Source organism: Desmodus rotundus, chromosome 3 (genome assembly GCF_022682495.2).
Source record: "Desmodus rotundus isolate HL8 chromosome 3, HLdesRot8A.1, whole genome shotgun sequence".
In the NCBI taxonomy this organism is placed as follows: Eukaryota; Metazoa; Chordata; class Mammalia; order Chiroptera; family Phyllostomidae; genus Desmodus; species Desmodus rotundus.
In genome coordinates this window covers 176,249,348-176,264,701 of record NC_071389.1, presented here as the reverse complement: position 1 = coordinate 176,264,701, position 15,354 = coordinate 176,249,348, and the positions used below count along the sequence as shown (strand labels likewise).

Here is a 15,354-nt window from a genome sequence, read left to right as displayed (position 1 = left end):
CTAGACGGCCTCAATGTTTTTCCAACCCAGCTCTGGACTAGAATCACCTGTAAAGCTCCTAAAATGCTGACTCCTGGGACCTGTCCCAGATCAGTTATGTTGGAATCTCTAAGCAGGATGTAGCATTAGCAACAGGATTAGAGGCATTTATTTGGTGATTATAATGGGCAGAAGGATTGAGGACCATTCACCTATGGTGACCTCTTCACCTTACTAATGGGGAAATGAGGTAACAACTTTGGAGACACAAAAGACGAGAGTGTGGGACAATGGTGTTAGGTGACACTTCACTGAATTGCTCTGAGCAACTCCACTCTTTTTTTTTTTTAAGATTTTATTTATTTTTAGTGAGAAGGAAGGGAGGGAGAAAGAGAGACAGAGAAACATCATTCGCCTGCACAGCCCCAACTGGAGACCGGGCCTGAAACCCAGTCATGTGTCCTGACTGGGAATCAAACCAGCAACCTTTCACTTTGCAGGCTGGCACTCAATCCACTGAGCCACACCAGCAACTCTAGTCTTGAGTGACAGCTTCTGGCTGATCTGGCTTTACTAGAAAGGGAGATCGCACTGGCAGGGGTCCTTCACCTTGTTAGGCCGTCACACTTGTGCATGTTTGTAGATTCCTTCATTACCGTGGAGTGCAGCTCAAGGGGTTTAGACCATGGGTGCTTGCAGTGTGGTCCTAAGACCAGCAGCATCAGCATCACTGGGGAACTTGTTAGAAAAGCAAATTCTCAGGCTTCACTCCAGATCTACTGAATCAGCAACTATGGGGGTAGAACCCAGAAACCTGAGTTTTAACAAGCCTGACATACGCCAAAGTTTGTGAACTGCTAGTTTAGACCATCAATTTTCAAGAGTGGTTCTTCAGAGGCAGGGAGCAGAGTGGGAGGTAATACTAGTAGGAGCTTCATGAGGACACTGGTCCCTGCAGCTGAGGATGAAGGCTGGTGGGGTTGGTACTGGCATAAATACAGACACACAGATCAACAGAACAGACTAGAGAGCCCAGACATAAACCCACAACTTTAGAGTCAATTAGTATTTGACAAAGGGGGCAAAACCATTCAATGGGGTAAAGATAGCCTATTCAATAAACCGTGTTGGGAAAACTGGACAGACATATGCAAAAAAAAAAAAAAAGAGAAACTAGATCACCTCCTTTCACCACACACAAGAAGAAACTCAAAATGGATTAAAGATTTAAATGTTAAACTTGAAACCATAAAAATCCTAGAAGAAAACATAGACAGTAAAATCTTGGACATTTCTTATAGCAATATTTTTTTCTGATATATTTCCTTGGGCAAGGGAAACAAAAGAAAAAATAAAATGGGACTACATCAAACTAAAAAGTTTTTGCGCAGCAAAGGAAACCATCAACAAAATAAAAAAACAACCTGTGGAATGGGAGAACATATTTGCACATTCATCTCATAAGGGCTTAATATCCAAAATTTATAAGGAACTTACAAAACTCAACACCAAAATAAACAAACAATCCACTTAAGAAATGGCCAAAGGACCTGAATAGACACTTCTCCAAAGAGGACATACAGATGGCCAGTAGACACATGAAAGGATGCTCAACATCAGTAACCATCAGAGAGATGCAAATTAAAACCACAGTGAGATATCATCTCACACCTGTCAGAATGGCCGTCATCAATAAATCAACAAACAACAAGTGTTGCAGAGGATGTGGGGAAAAGGGAACCCTAGTGCACTGTTGGTGGGATTGCAGACTGGTGCAGCCACTGTGGAAAACAGTATGGAATTTCCTCAGAAAACTAAAAATGGAAGTGTCCTATGACAGAGCAATTCCACTTCTGGGAATATATCCGAAGAAACCCAACACACTAATTCGAAAGAAATATGCACACTATGTTCATCGCAATGTTGTTTACAACAGCCAAGATTTGGAAACAGCCCCCAGGTGCTCATGAGTAGGCGAGTAGGTAAAAAAGCTGTGGTACACTTACGCAATGGAATACTACTCATCCTTAAAAAAGAAGGACATCGTACTTTTATGTGACAGCATGGATGGACCTAGTGAATGTTATGCTAAGTGCAATAACCCAGTCAGAGAAAGACAAGTACCATAGGATTTCACATATATGTGTGGAATCTAATGAACAAAATAAACTAACAAAGTGGAGATAGACTCATGGATACAGAGGACAGACTGACAACTGTCAGAGGGGAGGGAGTTGGGGGCTGGGTGAGAAGGGTAAAAGAATTAAGCAAAGAAAAACAAGAAAGGCTCATGGACACACGACAGTCTAGTGACTGCCAGAGGGAAGGGAGGGGAGGGGAGGCAGAAGAAGGTAAAGGGGGGATGAATGGTGATGGAAGGAGACTTGGGGTGGAAACACACAATGCAATATACAGATGATGTGCTGTAGAATTGTACACCTGAAGCATATAATTTTATTAGCCAATGTCATCCCAACAAATTACATTAAAAAAGTATTTAAAAAGAAAAATTGATTCTTACATTGAAAAAAAATCACTTTCAGTATTTTTTATTCATTTGTCTTTTGAATAATCAAGGACCACAGGGTAAAACCATCTACAATGAGTATTTTAATATTTACCACGTGTCACCTGCCTGGCCTACAGCTAGCTGGTGGAAATAAAATGCCTTTTGTTCCCTTAAAGAGATCTGATGCCAAACTGACAAATTCCTGCTCTGAAAAAGTTCCAGTTTTTTCCCTACAATGGGGGTTTACTTGGTACCCTACCTAGTATTAACTTAAAAATTCCTACTATCAACTCTTGATTATGCCTTAGATAATAAGAAAGATGCATATAATAGTAAAAAGATAATCAACATCTTTGCTTGCAGAATATATTCACCACTCATACCCAGTCAGTGATACACGCACCCACCCCCACCTGTTTCTATTCTCCCTTGGCTCGGGGCCCTTCGCAGTGCCTACCGCACAGCTGTTGGTAAGAGCGATGTGCCAAAATGATGGAAGAGCGGGTCACAGCAGATAATCCATTTATGGATAACAAAAAAATGCATGTCACACTTCGCTGACCATGTCAGTTCTGAGCTGCTATACATGCATAAGAGATCCTTCTTACTCAAGATGGATTTCAAAGCAAAATGAAAAACCCATATGATTTGGCCCTGTTCCCAACTTATGTTTTAACTTACCCTAGAATAAGAGGTAGAAATAAATTCTCTGACCAGTAACTACTCATGTGTCCTGTGCCAGGCTCGGTGTGAGGCCTGCAGGGGCTACAGAGGGCATGGACACAGATTCTGCTTTCGAGATGCGCATAATCAAATGGAGACAAAAGGAATACACATACAGAAAAACAACTTATAACATCTGGTGTATTAATACAGTAGGCTACCCGCAGCTTCAGCTAGTCTGTAAAATGTACTGTAATCCCAACACCATTTCATCATTACTGGTCCGTGCGACTGTACTGGGGTTGGCAGGGCAGCCTCCTCCATGCAGTTATTTGGGGACCCAGGCCAACGGAGAATATGCCATCACCAACATGAGTCTTTCAAGGTCCCCGTGGAGGTGTCTCCACTCCAGCTACCCAGAGATGAAAGGAGCACAGTTGAGCTTGTGTGCAGGGTTTTATGGGCCAGGCCTGGAAAGGACACCCATCACTAGTGCTGACATTTTAGTGGTCATGCCTAATTGTAAGAGAAGCTGGAAATGGAGCCCAGCTGTCTACCTAGGAAGAGGAGCAAACACATCTTGGTAAATAGCTACAGTCTCTGCCTTACTAGGCATGGTTGGGGATAGCATGTGAGGCACAGGAGAAAGTTAGTTATCTTGTTTCATTGTTTCCCATTATCATGTACCACTTCTGTAACTTCTGGAAGTCCTCCTATCTGTACTCATATACCCCTCGATTTTCCCCTGAGTTCTGTGGAATACTAGACAGTACAGTCCACTCCAGGCATGAATGTTATTGGGAAGTTATGAAAAACTTCAGCAAGAGGGGGCAAAAACCTTTAAATCATGCTCCTTTGGCCTCTTTCTGTCCCATCTTTTAGCCCATAACTCCCTGCTTAATACCAATCCCTGAAAACCACTATGGCATTGGCCCTTACCAGGGAGTGACAGATTTGATTCAGCTGCCTAGACCAAGAGAGTACCAGGAAGGTAGGACGCCCACTGTTTTACTTAGCATGAGCATCTGGGCCGGGATCTGATGGGATGTTAATACTGAAGGGAGGTTTAAAAGAATCACGGAACGGGGCAACTGTTCTTCACAGTGCGAAGAGCAGGACAGTGATACAAAGTCAGGAGCTCTAAAGAGGGATTAGGAATGGGGAGAGGGCTGTTCCCATTTTTTCCTGTTTTCTATAAAGAAGGGAACTCAAAAGACCCTGTTTAAGAGCTCCCTCTGGGTGAGGAATAGTTACCTATCTCATTTCCCCTCCTCGCTGCCCTGCCAGCACTTTCCCAGACATTTATTGGTTCAGGGAGGAGCAGAAGAAGATGGCAAAGCATCACGCATCTGGAATTACAACACCCCCCTGCTGCTTTTCTGCAAAGATAATTTTCTAATTGGAACCAACAGATATTCAGGGTCTGGTGGAAACAACAGATGTAAGTAGTAATCAAAAGGCTGACTGTGAGCACAGAAGGATTAGCAAATACGTAAACCTGGGATCTATACTTGGTGCCTGAATCTAGCCATTTGTTTGCTTTCAGCAAGACATTCTGCTTCATTTAGGCAGTTAGCAGTGGGGAGGGAATGGGTATGTGTTTGAGTTCCTGCATTCCTGCACCTTATGCTGGAAAAGGTATTTTACGTCCTTGGCATTTTATGGTGGAGATACAAGCTCAGGAAAAACTTTCACGTACTGATGCCTGTAATTAGAATACAAGTTTTGTTCTTTAATCCACTCATGATTCGCTCAACAAGTATTATTATACACCCATTATGAGAAAGGCACTTTTCTGGGTGCTAGGGGTAGAGATGAACAACCCAGTCCCTGACCTCCAGAAGTTTACAGTCCAGTGAGGGAGAACAAGAATAAGCAGATATATGGTAAAATGTCAGCTACAGAAAGCTGCTGGTAAGAAAATTAATCATGGGGGAAAGATGGTGTGTGATGTGAATATCTGGAGGAGGAGGGTTTCAGGCAGAAGGCTCTGCAAAGGCAAAGATCTTTGGTGGGACCTTGGAGTGTGTGAGGAATAGCAGGTCAGCCAGTCCATCTCAGGGCTGGAGATGGGAATTCGAGAGAACAGAGGCAGGAAACGAGTCTGGAGGGGGAGGGAGGAGACTTAGTAAGGCTCTGAATCATTTGTGTTTGCTGGGAAGCCATTACAGGGTTTTGAGTAAATAGTTGCCATGAACTGTGTGTTTTGAAAGCAGCACTTTGGCAGCTACATGAAGACTTGCCTATGGGGGGCAAGAGCAGATGCAGAAGGTGAGTGAGAAGATGGCGGAGACTTTGTCCATCACAGTGGCAACAGAGGGATTATGAATTGTTTAGTTTCAGGATATATTTGGAGGGTAGAGATGACGGAATTTGCTGATGGAATTAATGTGTTTTGAAAGCTAAGAAGGCAAGGCAGGGTGGCAGAGTGAGGTAAAGAGGAGCTAACTTAGACTTGAGGGACAGGGAAGGCTTCCTCAAGCAGTTGACGTTTAAGTTAAAAACCTGGAGGAAGCTCACTGCTCCTGTTTGTATGTTTTTAATCATAACTCATGGCCAATTTTGAGGAGGTTAAAACTATGAGTATAGAAAAGGACAATAATAAATTAATTGTGTACTGTGTACATTGTCTTAAGAAAAACATCAGTAAATACATAAGATGCTCTGTCTTCAGTAACGTTTTGATATCGACCAGTAAAAGGAAAGCTCAGAATTTCTACATATTTTGCATTTTCAGAATGCAAAGAAATAATTCACGTTTTAGTCAGCATTTTCTCAAAATGAGAACAATAATCATGGCACAGGGTCTTACCTAAGCTAACAAATCATTATCCTTCATAACCTAAGTGTGAACAGGACCCTGATGAAAAGGTCTTCTTCACTGTTCAGGGCATTAGACCTGTGATGTATACATAGAAGCTCTACAGATTAAGATGCCTATTCATACGGTCCACCAACTATTTTGACACTCTTTTCCTTTTACCTTCTACTTTGTGTACCAAGTAAGTAAAGTCTATGCTGCAGCAGTAAATTGTTTCAAAAACTCCAACGGAGCTTCTTTAAGAGTCCAGGCCAAAATGATGTCACTGACCTGTAAGTAAGTGTTGCAGGTCTGACTGGCAAAGGGGATTTAAAAGACACAAGATCAGATTTCCCACTGAAGTGGAAAGGAAGGTTTCTACTCTTCAGAAAGACCTGCTGTCATCTTCCCACTGTCCCAGATGGTGGAAATTATGCACTCCCTGACCTGAGCCAAAGATAATATAAAAGAAAACAAAGAGACAAACGAGATCTGCTCAAACAAACTGAGCAAAAGCCCATTGCTAATGGCTTCAAATACAGAAGATATAATTTCCCAGTCAAGGACATCGCCCTTGACCTTGTTTTCCACATTATGGTTTATAAGGTAACTAAAAAAACCTCGTAAGAGACTAGTGCAAGGTATACTGCAATACCTGGACACGACAATAATACACTTAAAAAAAACTCTGAATTTTTTCTTGCAAGGAGTAAACACAGACCGAGATATGTCCATACGCATGCTTAAGGGCATGCTGAATGACATGCATGGACAAGTACACGCGGACAGAAGGAGGTTCTGGCAGAGGCAATCACTGGGCACCGACCACCCATCTAGGGAAAAGTGACATCTGGGGAAAAGCCATGCCTTCCTTCCTTCTGAAGAGAGTCAGAATTGGAGTTTGTAGTTTTCAATTTGGCCCTCAGTCAAAAACACAAGAAATGGTCTTTTTAATTTGCAAGTTAAACATGTCTCCAGAGTGTAGAACTCCATCTCCGTTTATGGAAGGGCACTTGAACTCTCATTTCAAAATGGTCTGTCTTAATAATGTAAGAATCAGAGCACAGATGTCAGCCTTTACTACTGAAGGACCACTTGGCAAACGTGGAGGGAGGGATCTTTTAGCGAGTCATTCCCCTCAGAGAACTGTGTGCTCCTCGTGCCCTTAGTACAGCAAGTCCCATCCTATCCCTGGCTGTGAAATGGAAACGGGGCTGAACTTTCTGGACATAGGGCATTACCCCTTTCCTTACCCAAACTACTCTACCCTTGGCTCCTGTACATATGACAGCCCATGGTGAAGATGAGACATCCACTTTTTTTGTACTCCATGGAAAGGAAAAGGAAATGAAAGTTAACCTTTATGGACTATCTCCCATCTCCCAAGCCCTGAGGAAGGTCTATATACACAGTGAGGTAAGTCTTATTTTCTCCATTATACTGGCTTTAAGGAGGGAATGATGTGCAGGAAAATTGAGTAACTTGCCCAAGGTCATTGGGCCAATAAGTTGCAGTGTCAAGATTGAAACTCAGTTGTCTCCCCAAAGCCATGTGCTTTCCAGGGAAGACAGTCTGGTTCTGACCATGCCTATCCTACTAAATGTCCCAGCAAAATCTCAGGAACAATGCTTCTTGGTTCATACACTGTGGCAACCAGTCAGCAGCAAACCCTACTGCCAGCGAATGCCGTGGACAGATCATAAAAATAAAAGCATTCTGCAGTGGCAGAGGCAGTAAAAGCCGTCACAGTGTTCAGACACTGAGGAGGCGTGCGCTGCTGTCAGATAAATTCTGCCATTTTCCGCAGTCAGTGGTAATAGCTTTTTCATACCTGAAGACCACTAATAGGTCACTTCTCAATGTTCAATCTCCCATTTTCTTTAAAGTTCCCACATGTGCTCTATTTACTGCCCTTTTAATCATTCTCTTCTTTTCCAATAGACACCAGGTTCCCCCTAACTTCTATGAATTCTGCAATTCTCAAGGAGACCCAGCACTCCAGGAAGAAGGGAAAAGTACAGTACGTCTTGGAAGAAAGATGTCTCCATCAACATTCAGGACGCTCTTGTCAGAAGCATGCCGTGCCCTCTGCTGTGGCTTCACCATTCCTTTTGTTCATTTTACTGCAGTCATTTATTTCCTCTTTCTCACAGATTGCTCCCTGCCTTTGTCCCTTCCTTTCCTTTTATCCTGCCTCTACTCATTTCCTGTCTTCATCTTTCTCTCCCTATTACTTCTTAAACTACTTATGTCCTTTTCTACACATTCCCCACCTCTTATTTTTCAATTTCTTTTCCTCTTATATTTTTGGAGGCAAATTACTTGAGTTGAAGTCATACAAACTTGGCCCAAACGCTAGTCCTTCCACTCAGGGTGCCCGTAGATGAGTAACCGTCCTGCCCCTTCCCTCAGCCTTCCCATCCAAAAGATATGGATGACTGTATTTATGTTTAGGTCTGAATATTAAATGAGATGACCTGTGTAAATTCAGGACTTTTTAAAAAATATTTTATTGATTACGCTATTACAGTTGTCCCATTTTTTTTCCTCCACTTTATTCCCCTGCCCCCATGTTCCCCTCCCATCAGCATTCCCCCACCTTAGTTTATGTCCATGGGTTGTACATCTAAGTTCTTTGGCTTCCATTTCCTAAACTATTCTTAACCGCCCCCTGTCTATTTTGTACCTACCAATTACACTTCCTACTCCCTGTACCTTTCCTCCCATTCTTCCCCCTCCCTCTCCCCACTGATAACCCTCCATGTGGTCTCCATTTCTGTGATTCTGTTCCTGTTTTAGTTGTTGGCTTCGTTTGTTTTTTTTTTTAGGTTCTCAGTTCAGGACTTTGTAGGAAGTAGAACATCAAAAAGTCATAGGCAAAACCCCTCCTTCTTTCCTGTTGCTTGTCCTGCTGTTAATCCTACCTTCTCTCTGTTACTCCCCATAGCTATTGTGTCGGGTCCTGGCTCGGCATCTAGCCCATGTACCCTCACTATGCTATGGTCTTTGAATGAATTCACCTCATGGCCCATGCTCCTCTATTACACCTTTATATAGAAGTAATTAGACATTACGGAATGTTGGATGTAGACAAAATGTTCAAGCATCTCAGTGACATGCTGATTTTGAAGACTGGTAATAAAAACAATATTAAATACTTCTGGACAATCCTGAATTATCTGTTAAGAATGAGGAGCTTAGGGTCAAGAAATGGTCAGGTTGCCCCATACCTCCAGAAACTAAATATGGACTGAGAATGAGCTACCAGTAGGTGATGACCACACTAGATACAATACCTACTCAGCCAGCCAGACAATGAGGTTAGTTTTAATGGGAAGTTTTAAAAATTTCTGAGCAATATTAACTACCATCCCTTATACCACATTGCTTTCTTGGACATAATTCTGTTGTACGTACACCATTTAAGGGGTAAGCTCTCCATAAAGACTTTAGTTCTCCTTACTATAAAATTTGGGACCTCAAAGACATACACTGACTTGCATTGTTGCACAGGGCTTCCTCTTCTATGTGATTGCCTCATGTTTACTTTGAAGTCCACTGTAACCCACATTCTTTCGGTAGTTCTCAGCCTGACCTGCCATGTCCGTGTCTCAGACTTCTCTTATCTTTATTTTCTCCAAGTTCTCGACTTCCCTTTGCCCTTGTCTTTACTGAACTTCATCCTGTTAGTTTCTGATTACTTGTCCAATTTGTTGAGGTCATTTACAATTCTAATTGTATCCCCCAAGGCCTTAGCCTCCACTTTAAATTCAGCCTCGTCTATGAACTTCATGAGTATGCTGTTGTAGCATCCTAGTCACTGATGACAATCTTAACTAGAAGTGGACCCAGGCCTGAGCCCTGTGAAACACCATCTTTACATGCTCACTTGTCAAGAAGAAATGCATGTGCAGGTTTTTTAAAACAAAGTTCAGTTTAGAAAACATATGCCTCTCTCTTCAGAATCTGGAATCATCCAGGTAGAATTCGTTTTTGGCAATTCAAGGTTATAGTTCCATACAAATGAAATTAAATAATCAAAGTCATTGCTCAAAAAGGGAACATTCTTTCATTTGAAAAAATCTCACTATTTTGAATGTGAAAATCAGTACCTATGTTTACCTTTCTTCCCTGGGAATCGCTCATATGCACCTATGCCCGACTGGGGCAGGGGCCACCTAGCCGGGAGGGCAAGGTCCTGGCTTTTAATTCCATCTCTGCCATTCAGTGTATGACCTTGAGTGAGTCAACTAACCTCTTTGAGCTGAGACCTATCCTCATCAGTAAATGAGGGGCTCTAATCAGATGACCACAAATACACCTTCTTGATCTGAGAGGCTGTGATTCTCTCTTGATTAAGAACCTAATTATTCTCAGTAGCAAATTACTACATGCATTCTTTGATTATAAGTTCTTCCCATGGCACTCATATATAATATTAGAACTTTGAATATATTTAAGAAGGGTTAGACTAGCTTTGCAAATCTAGAATTTATTTGCCAAAATGCATATTTATTTGCTTATATATTCATTTTCCATGTATTCTCATATATTTGAATGATTGCTACATGCAAGGAACTCTGATGCATGTCATTTCTTTGTGATGTCACTAACACCCAATATTCCATTTCAAAATCCTCACTTAAAAAATGAGGAATCAGACTGGTTTAAAAACTGCCCTGGGTCACAGAACTTGCCTCTGGTAGAGTTGGGGCTTGATCCTGGGTTTCTGGGTTTCAGAGTCCTGAGTTCTTTCCATGTGGCATGCACCCCTGGCCACCTAATTTATTGTTCAAGCTCAGTATAGCATATGTTATAAAGAAAGTACTATCAATTATATCAACAACCAACTGAAATGCCTCGTCACACAATGAAGGACCATCAACTCTGTACCTGGAGACAAAAGTAATTCTAAATTTTCTTACATTGGGGATATGTAAATAATTTTCTTTAAGAAATATATAAAAGCTATTTTCTAAAAATATTTAGCTTTAAGTCTGGAAAATAATCATACTTTTCTAAAGTTCAAATTCTTGGTACTAATTTCTTCACACAAATAAACAATTTCCTCCTCCTCCTCCTTCTCCTCCTTTTGCTCCTTACCCTCCCCCACCAAGCCTTAATTTTTCATTTTTTCTCCCACTTCATACTGGATTAGGCCTCCAGGTAGGAGGAATGACGTCAGCAGTCCCGTTCCTTGACCTTTCTCAACAGTTCTGCCCTCCAATTCATTGGTTTGTCTGATTCACTCGAATTTTCCTGCAAGGCAAGTTCTACACAAATAAATGGTTAGACCTACTTGAGGAATCTGGGGAAGAATAAAAAGAAAGATATATATTTGAAACAAATGACTCAAAGAAACTCAAAAGCATCGTTTCACTTCAGAAATTTGTTGAACTTAACAAATTAAGACACTGAAAGCTTTTTATTTTCTTTTTTAACCACCCCCCTCCACCCCACAGACAGAGCTCACTAATTAACAAGGGAGCAGTTTGCAATAGCTGCTACATGGAACAAAACACAAGAACCTGTTATAGCGGCAAACTTTAGGAGGCTAATGATCAGGAGTACCTCTTCCTGAATTTACTAAAAAAGAGATCCAAACAGATATATGCATATGTAAGGTTTCTAATGATGTGCTCACGAATAGAGCCATCTGCCCTCTCCTTGTTGAGTTCTTCATTTATGACGTATTTTTCTTCCTCTAGCTCTACATTGTCTTTGCCTCCTCTTCTTTAACATTCTCAGAACACTTGCCTCAGTGTGTCTTCCAGATAGGAAGAAAGGACTTAATATTTTTTGATTACATATGTTTTATATAGATTATCTCATGGAATCCTCACTGTAACAGGTGTGGTAGACATGATTATGGCGAATATGTCCTAAGGTGACCCCCACTGAGTAACTTCTACCTTGTATAATCTCTTCCCTTGCGACTTGTTCCTGACCAACAGGATATGGCAAAGATGATAGGATGTCACTCCCTTGATTAGGTTATGCTAATAGCAAAGGTGATGTGATTATTACTCCCATGATTATGCTATTTTACAAAATTTCTTAAGAGATTCTCCTACCGGCCTTGAAGAAACAAACAGCCACGTTGTCTATTGCATAAGGAAAGGCCCACGTGGCCAGGAGCCCAATGGGCCCTTTAAAAGCTGAGGATGGCCTCTAGCCAATACCCACAGTCAAATAGCCACAAGCAAGTGAATTCTGCTCGGAAGTGAAGTCTTCCTCACGCATGCCTCCAGATGGGAACACAGCATGATCTACCCTTTGAATATAACCTTGTAGGACCCTAGTAGGACAACCAGTTAAAGACATGCCTGAACTCTTGTTCCCCAGATACTGTGAGATAATAAATATGCACCGTGAAAGCCACGAGGTTTATGGGAATTTATTATGCAGCAATAGAAAACTAATACAATTGTTATTTCTACTTCATGGAAGAGGAAAGCAAGCTTTGGAGAACTTAAGTGACTGTGTTCAAGGTCCCATAACCAGTAAGCAATAAAACTTATAATTAAACATAGGTCTCTTAAAAGCTCAAAAGTCAACTGCTCTCCTATATACCATGTTGCCTTTCCACTTCCCTTCTCATTACCTGACATTATTGATGAGATATTACTAGGTATGGGTTACAACATGACTTCTGACAGTTATGGGCCTATAATATACATGATCTTGAAGTTAAAAGTTAAAGAACTGAAGTAATGTGTTCCTCCCTCCACTCACCCCTCCCTGACCATCATGCTGAAGAAGGCTGCCCACTCTTCAGCCCTGAGAGGAGGGAGGATGAGAAAAAGGCAGGGGAGAATGGAGGGGGCTGCCTGGCTAGCGTTGGAGAGAGGTTCTCACCCACTCAGAAGGGAAATTAAATGAATGTCCTCAGAAAAGAACTGCACCACCTAGGAAAAAGTTCTGAGGGTACAATAATAAGCCTCCCACCAAGAATAGCCAGAGACAGAATCCTGGAACTGATGAGTAAGGTTCCATACTTTGGGTTGATGCTAGGCAACAATGAATCCTGCAGCTTTGCTTCAATACAATCGGTTTGGGTTGGATGAAAGAACACTGGCAGCGGGCTGACTTTGAGCTTGAAAAGTTAAGGAGCATTGGTTCCGATGTCTTAAGGGCTGTTTGTTTGATGTGGATTATAAAGGCTGAAATTTCACTGGTTAGGCATGGCGGGGCCTGTCTGCTGTTGGGAAGATTTGGACTGTTACTTCATATATGCCTCAGTTAAATTACTGGAACAATAATAAACTAGGCATATTGAAATTTTCACATGCCAAATTACATGGGAGCATATAGAGGAAGTAGTATAAACCTTAGCTCTATCTAGTCTATCATAATGCTCAATTTCTAAAGCATAGCTTCAGAAAGTGTTCACCAAACAGCTGAGCATCCATTCCAGGCCAGGCCCAGGGCTGAGTGCTGGGAGGGAGATGGGTGAGACACAGCCCTCAGCCTTCCAGAGTCTGTAATCCTGTAAGACCGAGAAGCATGCTCGTCAGTAGCTAAACAGTCGTCCGGACATTGGAAGAAGACCAGGCAGCAGGTGGGAAAGGCCTCAGAAAAAGACTGTCATTTGCTCTAAGGATTACTAGAATTTCAAATCCCCTCCCACTGCCACAAAGGAAACTGCTTCTCCTTTGATGAAAGACCTTATTGCAGTTACCTCCTATGATAACAGGCAGGGTCCAGCTGAAAAGGGGTATGATGTCAATGAACACTTTTCAACTTTATCACCTTTACCTTTGGAGTAAAAGGCAAGCATAAACGGCGTGGAATGAGGACTTTCGAATACAGATAACGAGTCCTGCCCTGGAGGATCCTGCGAGCTAGTTAAAGAAAACTAAATTACATGCTAAATTAAACACCTAAGAGGCATAGGAGACATAGGAGCCTTCTTGCTGCATCTCCTTGAGATTCCAGCATCTCCCTTAACTTACTAGGATATTGGTTTTAACATTTATACCTTGTGTGGTTGGTATTGCAAGGGAGAGAAGGCATAGAGAAAGGGATAAGAAGAAATAATCTGGGAAATATAGCATGAAAGTCAAAAATACTAGCTTTACACTAGCTTTAATTAAACACTGGTTTGAATCTGGGCTTTGCCACTAATTTCCTTGGGCAAGTTGCCTACTGTTTCTGGACTCAGTTTCCTCATCTGGACCTTGCCATAGGGTTGTCAGAAACAACCAAGACAATATATGCGGTCTGCCCATGGGGCACACTGAAAGGTTTTATCTTCTGAAGGAAAGAACGAAGGCAGGAAAACAGGCAGAGGACAGAAAACAGAAGGAGGAGCACTGGCTTTTCCTCAACTCTCTTATGTTCCTTAATTATTTTTAAGGCTTTCCTCTGAAATGTCTCTGATTTATCCACCATCCTCTTCTTTTAACAAGAGACCACTAGTGCTGAGAACTGATTGCTCATGGCTTCTGGGGGCAGTTCCATAGGATTATAGGTGCTTAATGGGGAAAAAAACCCAAAACAAAAGACATGGTGAAATGTTTGGTGAAATGTTGCAGAAAAACTAAACAATTTTATTTACTCTAAGAATTTTTAGGTCCTCTTTCCGCCATCTTTTTGTGCCTCCATAATAGTGCACATGAATGTCCTGGCTGAGGCTGTCTGAGTATCAACAATACTGAAAAGAGGCAAACGCCAGGTTCTTACTAGGCTGTGCTCCACAGTCATCGTCTGGTTTCTAACTGTGATGATGAAGCACGGGTACATCGGCGAAATTGAACTTACTGATGACCACAGAGTTGGGAAAATTGTTGTGAACCTCACAGGTAAGTTGAACAAGTATGAAATAATCATCCCTGGATTTGATATGTAACTTAAAGATGTAGAAAAATGGCAGAAAAGCCTGTTCTTGTCCTGTCAATTTGGTTTCATTACACTGACAACCTCAGCAGCCATCATGGACCATGAAGAAGCAAGACACAAACACACAGGAGGGAAAAGCCTGGGATTCTTTTCCTAGGGATGTAATACATACATGCAAATAAAATTAACTCTCCCCGATGATAATATAGTAGATGGCATCTCCCACGTTAACTTGACAGAACCCGGTTTTTCATAGTGGATCACGTGAGGCATGGGTCCCATGGCATACTCTCTTGAGGACACTAATACATATCAAGACAACATAGCAGTGGGCATCAAACTGTCTGTCTGAGGGACAAAGTCCCTGCAAGAAGCTCTTAGGAATATAATCTGGGAGAAGAACCACATTTTCCCCATCAACTAAGCGTCACTAATCATTCGAACCTCTCTGGCCCTCTGTTTCCTCATTTGTAAAATAAGAGATTGGAGATGCATATTCTAAGTACCCTTCTAGCTCTAATAGTTTAACCTATCCATGTGGGCATGAACTATATAATTCAGG

At 41.8% G+C, this 15,354-nt stretch overlaps 1 protein-coding gene and 1 pseudogene across 1 annotated transcript in view; one reads left to right on the top strand and one right to left on the bottom strand.

The window, feature by feature from the left end:
- GRIN2B (glutamate ionotropic receptor NMDA type subunit 2B) overlaps positions 1–15,354 on the bottom strand; it is a 400,196-nt gene that overhangs the window by 65,037 nt on the left and 319,805 nt on the right. The gene's annotated exons all lie outside the window — the stretch shown is intronic.
- Positions 14,533–14,949, top strand: LOC112318309 (small ribosomal subunit protein uS8 pseudogene; annotated as a pseudogene).